A 10,324-nucleotide genomic window follows, 5' to 3' on the forward strand; every position below is an offset into this window, starting at 1 on the left:
TCATAGACTCATAGGCTCATAGGTAGGTACTAAGCTATTGGCCCAAGGGCCTATGTAAGACTAGCCAACAAGGTTCCCTGTCTTACACCACCCAAGAAAGTTATTTTCCTGTGCCACTGTCGAGCAGAGAAGTGATCCCCGGGGTGTATTTCCTATTTCCAATCCACTCATCAAGAATTTTCTTGAAGAGTGCTAATGAAGAATTTTGCTTGACATAGATGGGTAGCCTGTTCCAGAGTATGAGAAGTCTCTGGGACAGGAATCTATCCCTCCAGCATGTCCTGTTTATTGTGGTGACAAGGTTTAGGTCCCTAGATCATGTAGCTCAGAGGGATTGGGATTTCTTTAAGTGTATCATGTCCAACAGCTCTGGGTTTGCCATAGCTTTATATATTAGGCAGAGATCACCTCAGAGTAGGCGATATGCTATGGAGTAAAGCTGGAGTTTTTTTGAGATGGTCACTGTAGGGCATCTCTTTAAGGCCAGTAATCCTCTTTGTGAGGTATTTTTGTGGCCTTTCCAGCTGCTGCAGATGTCTTGTGAGGTACATTTCAAAAGGGGCATTGTACTCTATAATGGGTCTAATGAGTGTTGAGTAGAGGGGAACAATGACCTCTTTTTTCCTGGATGAGAACCCTTTTATGATGAGGTGTGCCACGTAGAAGGACTTCCTGATGACTGTGGCGATGTGACTATCAAAGGACAGAATACTGTCCACCTGGATCCCAAGGTCTCTTATCACATATTTGGTGTTAAGTAGACTGCTGTCTATGTAGTAGTTCATAGGTATAGAGGTTTTACCAAATGGGATGACAATGCACTTTTCTGGCATTGAGCTTGAGGCCATTGCTCTGACACCAGGCAACTGTCTCAATGAGGCCCTTCTGTAGGATTTCCAAATCATATGTGGACTCAACTATGGCTCCTAGTTTGCAGTCATCTGCAAACTTCATTAGCCAGAGGTCTTCTGTGTTAGGCTGTACTTCAGAGCAGTAGATACCAAACAAGAGAGGTCCCAGGACTGAACCCTGTGGTACTCCACTTGTCACTGGTTTGAGGTCAGATTTGGAGTGTGCAACTTTTACAGTGTGGGTTCTGTCTGTGAGCCATTTGGCAACCCATCTTTTGACATAGGGATTTATACCTAGTTTAGTGAGTTTAGATATAATTCCAGAATGGGGGATGGTGTTGAGAGCCTTGGCGAGGTCAAGATAGGCTGTCTGAACCACCTTACCTTCATCTGTGGTTTGGTAACTGCCTCAAATAAGTCAATTAGGTTCAGGAGGAATGATCTGCCTTTCACAAACCCGAACTGGGTGGGATCCAGAGTTTGGAGGTTACCAATGTCTTTGGTTATGAGTTCCATGATGATACGTTCCATGGCCTTGCAGACCAGGCTTGTCAGGTTAATAGGGCGATAGTTCCCAGAATAAGTGGTGGCTCCCCCTTTGTGGAGTAGGATAACTGTTGCTGTATGCCATTCAGTGGGCACAAAGCCTGGTGTGAGGTTATGATTGAACATGGTGCTTAGGTGGGGAGCCAGTTCATTCTTATGTTTGTGTAAAATGCAGCCTGGGATGTTGTCCGGTCCCATGGATGCTGTGTTTTTGGCTTTAGAGAGTGCAGCTTTTTCCTGCATAGTTGTGATTACAGGGACTCTGCATTCTTCCTGTATAGATATGGGCCCTTTAGGGGGTGGGGGGGTGGGGTAAAGTTAGCAGTGAACCTATCTGCCAGTATGTTGGCCATATCAGTTGGTTCTGTGATTTTCATGTCGTTGTGCTGTAACTCAGAGCAGATCTGGGTGTTGCCATTGAGATTCTTGACATAGCTATAGAATGTTTTGTGGTTGTCCTTAGAATCAGTGGCGATTTTGTTTCCATAGATAGCTTTGGAGGATCTTATAAGGAATCTCAGCTTCTTACTGAGACTGACCAGGGAGCTCCTCCACTCATGGGATTTTACTCTCTTTTTCAACAATTTCTTCCTTCTGTTGTACAGTTTCTTTATGGCAGGGGACCACCAGATTGGCTTCCTTTTTTTGGAGGATAGCATCTTGGTTCTGTTTGGGCTAGCATGATCCATGCAATAATATAAGTGCTTATAGAGTGCATCTGTGTAGGATTTAGCAGTCATAACTGTATTGTCCATCTGCATGGGTGTCATGAAGTTCACCACTTCTGTCTTAAGAAGCATGAAGTTGGCTTTGGAGAAATGTTTCACTGTGGTTTCCTTAATGGGGGGTGGGGGCGGGATGTGGATATCAAGGGCAATTAGCTTATGGTTGGATTGGACCAATGAGGAGTTGACTTCAGGTGTGGAATAACAGTCACTCATGGTAATGACTAGGTGTAGGATATTGCTGCCCCTGGTGGGGTGTGGATAAGTTGATCCAGGGCATTGGAGTTTATTAATTCCAGAAAGCATTGTGTGAAGGAGTTGATACATGAGTAGTTTTCCCAGTTAATGGTGGGGTAGTTGAAATCGCCCATTATTAGGGTGTTTGGTTGAACCCTAATATTTGCCAGTACATCAAGCAAAGAGGAGTGGGAATCCTGGGGCATGGTGGGTGATCTGTAGCAAGCTACAATTTGGATTGCACTTTTGCCCAGACTTAGTTGCACTTGGATAACCTCGGATGCATTATGCTGAGCAACTAGCCTGCAGGTGTGGATATCCTTAATGAATATGGACACACCTTCACCTTTGATGTTCTGGTCCAGGTTACATGGCCGAAAAGTGTGGTATGCATTGTAGCCTGGTAGAGCAGGGGTGCTCTCTGGAGCCTTGAACCAGGTCTCAGTCACTGCACAGATATCGTTGTTCTCCATTTTAAGGCGTGCCTCGAGTGAGTGCATTTTGAGATTTAGACTTCTAGCAATGAGTAGCATTACCCTCAGTTTTTGCTTGCTTGTTCCTGTTACGGTGGTGAATTTGTCATTTGAACCTTGCCTAAAAACGGCACTATAGGGGTGGCAAGACCCTTAGCCAGTACCCAAAATCCCAGAGGCGACAGGTACAGGCCATCTCTGGCAAAGCATCCTGGTCTGTCGACCATGTCATCCCAAGCAGACAGATGCTGGATTCCCTTAGAATAACACCAGAAGCTTAGCCAATTGTTGAAGTCAATCATTTTGTCCTTGTACTGCGGTATCATTCTGGGTGATGGTAGAATGCTACTCAGGGCTAGAGTCATACCTGCCTGGGCTACAAGATCGGAGAGCTCTTCCATGTCTCTTTTCATGTAGTCCAGGGAGGTAGACTTCTCTGGTCGTTCACACCAACATGGACAATGACAGAATCATATTTGTGCTTGTTGTGGAGTGACCTGAGTGCATGGGTTATGTGGCGGATCCTGGTACCTGACAGGCAGCTGACAGTAACCTTCTTCTTGTTTAGCCTAGTGAGTGGGATATCAGTGTGCCTGATTTTAGAGTCACCTATGACTAGTGTGTTGGTTACGTTGTTTTGCCTTATTGGCTGTGGTTGAGTGGCACACTGAGTCTGTGGGCTATGTGTCATTTGGGCTGTGTTGGGGGTGGAAGTTGCTTGCCTTTCTGCTTTGGAGGTCTCTGATCCTTGGACAGATTATTGAGAGCCTCCACAAATGTTTTTGTGTTTCTATGTGTGGATTTTTGTGGTGCAGATTTAGTGAGACTATGTGATAAGTGTGGTGTGATGCAAGTGTTTACCTTCTCCTCTTGAATGTCAAGTTCAGTCTTGGTTGGAGAGAGATTTACCTCAAGTTTGGCTAGATACATGCATCTCTCACAGGTTGTAGTGTTGGGTGGTAGGAGGAGAGGGTTGTCTATGTACATGAGGCAATTTCTACATTGCCCCAAGATGCCCAGATTCATCAGATAGACAGGAGAGAACACTGGGATCTGACCCTTGGACATGCCTGAATAAAAAACTATTTTCCTCTAGATAGGTGAGGAAAGTGAGTACAAGAGCTGTTTTTCTCTAGGTAATTAGGAAGGTTGAGTGCTATAGTAATTAATAGCTTATTTAGTGCTTACAACAAGTTCTGAATAAGTGCTGAGCACGAATAAGCAAATTCAAGTGCTAAAACTAAAAATCTGTATCTGCACGTATTGGTTAGCTTTGTCTACCATAGCCAGTATGGATAAGTACTTCTCAAGAAGGTTAAGCATATTATAAAGAAACATTGATCTAGTTTAATCACAGCTCTGGAACTTGGAGACTAAATAGGTGCAAAATGTAACTTTGGTTATAAAAAAGTGATAATTTAAAACAAAATTATGTTATAAATACAGCATAAATACAATATGTGCTTTAACATAAATGAAAAAGACACCTGTTGTAATAAATGTGACACGGTTCAGATATTTTAGAAGGTAGAACTTGAATGCACCCTATTACAAAGTTATTTTATACTAATGTGTATGGGAATTATGATAAAAAAATCTTGTTCATCTATATGTCAGCAATGTAAAGCTTATTATGTTGGAAAGTAGAACAGGAAACTATAGGAATGCATTAGTAGTCATTAGTCTGAAATGAAAAGGAAGGTTGACAAATGCTCTATATAAAAATATACAACAATCTGGTACTTCACATCATTTTAAATGTATGATTTTATTCAAGCTAGAGGAGGTGATATGATACAGCAGAAAGAGTTACAAGAATATAATTGGATATTAAGACTAAGAGCACATGTTCCACCAGGTTTAATTGAGTGTGTTTCTTTAAAACCTCTATTACATTGTTTACAACAAATGGTTTAGTGATCATGTGGTTGTATACTATTATATATTAGTGCTGCAGTGATTATTTGGTTTTATGTCAGAGGAAGCTATTTTTAGTGAAACTGTGAAGTTGTGCTTTTGAATAAATAAAGTATTTTATTGTGCTTGCTGGTTTCAGTAGATTTATTGTTTTTACTTCTCAAGTTCAAGTAGGAGTCCTTAAATGTGTATCTTGCATTTGCAAACACTTTGTCATCAAATGAGCAAGTGAGTTGCTTAGTGACATGCTATGGAAAGTGCTTATTATCATGCATTACTATGTTTACTGCCCAGTTAGTCATCATCTCCTTACAATCCATGTAAAAACACCACCAAATGGAAGGCACTTTTTAATGACTGAAAACATATTTACACTCAGTCATGTGTTACCTGCCCCCAAAAAACTAGCCCCATACTTATAGTTGGAGAAGTGTAATAGGTTTCTTTATGTATTTGTGTTGGAATATAGTCAGTGTTGGTGTCCTGTGGTTTTTTCGACATTATGAGATTCGGTGTTTTGAGTGCTCAACATTTTGAGCTTTAGAGATTTTGGTCTCAGTATTCTGAAAATCAAGATTTTGGGCTTTAGAGATTCTGAAGTAAATCTGTGTGAACGTGTATTTTGTATGTGTGTGTGTGTGTGTGTGTGTCTGTGTGTGTGTGAACAAATAGTTGCAGAATATTTTTCTTGTATATCACTTTATTGATTTTGAGTGTAATATCTGATTATATATAGATTTGATAATATTGTCATTGTTTTACATCTGTATCTTTCAGCTTATGTTTCTTTTGTCTATATGTTCTCTTTGCCTGCATGGCCCATGTTATGACTGAATATATCCCTTAAAACTCCTCAGTCACCAAGTTAACAAATGTGTTAACAAATGTTCAAGAAAGTAAAACCCATATATCAGGGAAAAACAACACGTAAACAATAATTGAAAGTAAACCCCAAATGTCAGTCAGTAGAATTCATGTAAAATAAATAAATCAGAAAAATGTTGGCATAACTTAACACCATACTGGAGAGCATTGTTAAATAAACTTGAATGTAAAATGTTTCATAAAACAGAAAAAATATTGTACATTACAATTTTAACAAACAAGTGAAGAATACATTTGATTGGCTGAATATTTCACATATTTTGATGAAAGATAATAACCAACAGCCTCATTTCTGAAATTGTCAACAATAGATGTGGAAAAGACTTCAATACCTTTTCTAAAAACTGAAATGACTTTAGAAACGTTAAGGAATTTAATAGAGTCTCTTAGACAACATGACATAACAGCGGACTTCACTTGTTGCTGTACAAAATTCTTGTAACTTCAGTTGTTCATATGATAAGAATATCATAGGCTCATAGGACCATAGGATCTTATGAAGTTACTAGGCTAATGGCCCTAGGGTCCTTACAAGCCTACCCAAGTTCTTCCCTTATTTCCACGATCAGTACCTATTGCTCCTGTCCAAGAGGGACACAGGTAGAAACCCGGGGTGAAATTATGATCCAGATTGTGTTTGAAGAGGGCCAATGAGGTGCTCTGTTTGACATGAAGAGGGAGTCTGTTCCAAAGGTGTGGTAACCTCTGCGAGACAAATCTGTCCCTCCAACAGCTTCTATTAATGTCACATACCAGGTTAAGGTCTTTAGAGCAAGTAACCCCATGTACCATTTGACTTGCAGCTGTGGAGCATTTTCAATAAAGCAGCGTCAGAGACTCTTATATGCAAGGCAGAAATTGCCTCTGAGTAGTCTGTATGAAACAGAATAAAGTGACAGTGACTTCAGATGATTCAAAAAGGACAGATGCTGAAGACCTTGAATTTTCCTTGTGAGGAGATTGGAAAGGTACATACCAAAAGAGGAATTGTACTCAATTATTGGCCTGACAAAGAAAGAGAACAGGGAGATTATAACTTCTTTTTTTCTGGAGGCAATACCCTTACTTATGAGATGAGCAATATAGAATGCCCTTCTTACCACTGTGGAGACACAGGTGAACAAAGCTAAGGTTGCTGTCAACCTGTGTGCCCATATGTTTTGCCGCTGAGTGCATACTATGGTGTTGCTATTGATATGGTATTTAGCAGGAATATCGCTCTTACCAAAAAGGATGATAATACATTTTTTTGCATTAATTTTAAGGCCATGACTTTGGCACCAATCATTTGCTTGTGTAAGATCCTCTTGTAGGATGTTGACATTGTTTGGACATTCTATGACCATTTCCAGTTTGCAGTCACCAGCAAGCTTTATCAGCCACAGACCTCTAGTTTTTGCTTGTACTTTGGAAAAATAGATTCCAAACAGTAGAGGTCCCAGGACTGATCCCTGTGGAACACCACTGGTTACAGGTCTGCTGTTGGAGGTGGATTCTCCTATTTTGACTATATGTGTTCAATCAGTGAGCCAGTTAGTGACCCATCTAATGAAACAAGGGTCGACACTTAGCTTGGTGAATTTGTCAATAATGCCTGAGTGAAGGATACTGATAAAAGACTTTGCTAAGTCTAGGTGGGGTGTATGCCCAGATTTTCCCTTGTCCAGAACTTTGGTGACTGTGCTAAAGAAGTCCACCAGGTTTAACAGGCATGATCACAATTTGAAATATCCAAAGTGAGTAGGGTCAAGTGTTTGGAGACTGCCTATATCTATGTTAATAAGACACATGATGATCAGCTCCTTGTCCTTGCAGATAATGTTAGTTAGGCTAAAACTTCTATAGTCCCTGGGGTCAGTGGAAGCACCGACTTTGTGCAAGGGAATAACAGTGGCTATTTTCCATTCAGCTGGGATGAAGCCGGTGCTCAGACTATGATTGAAAAGAGTACTCAGTGGTGTTGCTAATTCTTTCTGGAGCCCATGTAGGACTCAGTCTGTGATGTTATCAGGTCTAATAGATGCTGTGTTTTTGGCTTTAGAGAGGGCATGTATGACCTGCTCTTTACAGATACAAGGTAAGGGACAGCTAGTAGGGATGATATGGGGTACGTGTAGTGGGGACAGGGGAGTGAAGCTTTCACATAAACTGTCAGCCAACAGGTTAGCTATGTCTACAGGCTCAGTATATGTGGTATCATTAACTACCTGTTCAGCACAAATCTGGGCCTTTCCTTTTAGGTTACGAATGTAACTAAAGAATGCCTTATGGTTGTCCTTAGTTGAGGAAACTAATTTGGATTCATAGTTTGATCTGGAGGACTTCACGAGAAGTCTTATTTGCTTGTTTAAGCTGAGGAGGGAGTGTTTCCAGTTTGGGGCTTGCTCCCCTGTTACTCTTAGACAGAGATTTATTCCTCTTATTTTAAAACCTGTTAATAGCAGTTGTCCACCAGGCAGGTTTGCTTTTCCTTGAGGAAATTGTTTTGTTCTTATCAGGTACGGCCAAGTCAATGCAGTTATTAAGGTGTTTGTATAAAGCACGGGTGAAGAGTTTGGCATAGTTGCCAGTTCCATCTGAGGGGAAGGTGCAGTGAAGCTATTTATAACATCCCATAAGAGGTTATAATCTGCTTTGGAGAAGTTTTTTTTTAGTTTAGTTCCTGGTTGGGGGTGAGGGGGCAGGTGTGACAGTTACTTTGAATGAGACTGTAATTTGGCCAGACATCATCAGGGAAGACCTCACAGTGGGGGAGCTACAATGGTCCTCCATATTGATAAGCACCAAATCCAGGATGTTGGCACCCCTAGTGGGGGAGTCAACTAGCTGTTCCAGGACACTGGAGTTAATGAAGTCGAAGAACCTTTGGGCAAGTGAGTTTGAACACGAGTAATTTATCCAGTCAATGGATGGGTAGTTAAAGTCACGCCAAAACTATGGTGTTTGGATGTATCATGATAGACTCAAGTAGACCCAAATAGACAGAATGGGTGTCCTGATTCATGGAGTGTGTCCTGCTGCTGGCAATGACTTGAATAGATGTCCTGTCAACAGTTAATTGCACCTAAAGTTCTCCAGGAAATTATACTGCATAACCAATCTGGAGGTGTATTTATCTTTAATGAATACTGATACACTGGCTCCATTAGTTTTCATACCTTTAGATTTTGGTCTGAACGTGTGGAAGGAGGTGTAATCCAGTATGGCTGGGGTGTTCTCCACAGCCTTGAACCAGGTCTTTGTGGCTGCACAAATGTCTGCATCTTCTAAAGTGAGGAAATCTTCCACTGAATGCAGTTTTATGTTAAGACTCCTAACATTTAGCAGCATGACCTTGAGGTTGTTTTTAGATGGAATTTTTACATTGGGAATTTTGTCTTGAAACACTCCCTAAAAAAGGCACTATGGGGTGGCAAAAGCCTTAGTCAGTAGCTGAAATCCCAGGGGTGACAAATAAAGACAATCGCTGGCAAAGCACCAAGGTCTGTCGATCATGTCATCCCAGGCTGACAGACACTGGATCTCCTAAGAGTGATATCAGAAACTAAGCCAATTTTTGATGTCAATCATTTTCTATTTGTATTGAGGCATCATCCTAGGTGAAGATGCTTACACGGCCATGAATATATTAAGATTCAGTAAGTGCTGCTGAGCGGTGCACACACACATGCAAATGCAGAAAATTCCGAGGCATACAAATTGCCTCATAAGCAGGTGACTCTCATGCAAATGAGGCAGGTAGAGTGATCCAACAAGCAGAAAGGTAGCTCCTCAGACCCCGTGTCAGTGTCTATTGTGTATGCATAAAAATTCCATGTACAGGAGTCTAGACAGACAAAAGTCGGTATAAAACTGTAGAACTGTGCACATAAAACCCCCGACAATGTAATACCACATAAAAATATAAGCACCTAAACATATAAGCAAAACTATTATTTCAGATGTCAGAAAGATTAAGGGAATAACTTAAATTAACAATTTTTTTTAATAATCTCGATGTTTGCACTATGACCCGCGGTAAGCAAACATGCTTAACAGGAAAAAAAATACTATGTGACAGAAATGTATTATATGACCTTGCATGGGGTCCCTGCAGTGGTGCATTGCTGCTGTTGCTAAGGTCATAGGGCTATGAAGTGTGTAATTTTCAGGCTGTCAGTGTGGATAAGTATACAAATAAGGTGGATTTATTGAATGGCAGAAAGGAATACTCATGTCCACATAACCCCTTTTTTGTAGGGTCTTATACCATGATGGTGTTTACACTGACATTGGGAGTGTAGCCTCTCACTTCTAAGCTCTTTTAAGCTTAGGTGTGCATGTTTGTGTGGCATGCCACCTGGCTGAAAGTGTTTTCAGAACTGGATATATTCAATTAAAAATTTTGACCTTTGTATAAGCTATGCTGCGAGGCATGGCAATGTGCACGCTGTTGCACACTGAAATAAGGCCACTAAATGCTGTTAATTATATTGTAGGCAGGTAGAATAAATCATAGTTAGCCAATCACACATTCTGCACCTACATCAGAGCTGTATAAAGTATGCATACATCATACATTCTGATTTCCACAATACTCTGGACCATTAAGTACAAACTTGGGAATTTTAACTGAGATAATGCCAGCGGCTCCTGCAGGTCTGCTACATCTGTTTGGCTAGATGCTGAAGTCAGTGCTTTTGGTGCTGTT

Source organism: Protopterus annectens, chromosome 14.part0 (genome assembly GCF_019279795.1).
Source record: "Protopterus annectens isolate FY-2018-M chromosome 14.part0, PAN1.0, whole genome shotgun sequence".
Lineage (NCBI taxonomy): Eukaryota > Metazoa > Chordata > Ceratodontiformes > Protopteridae > Protopterus > Protopterus annectens.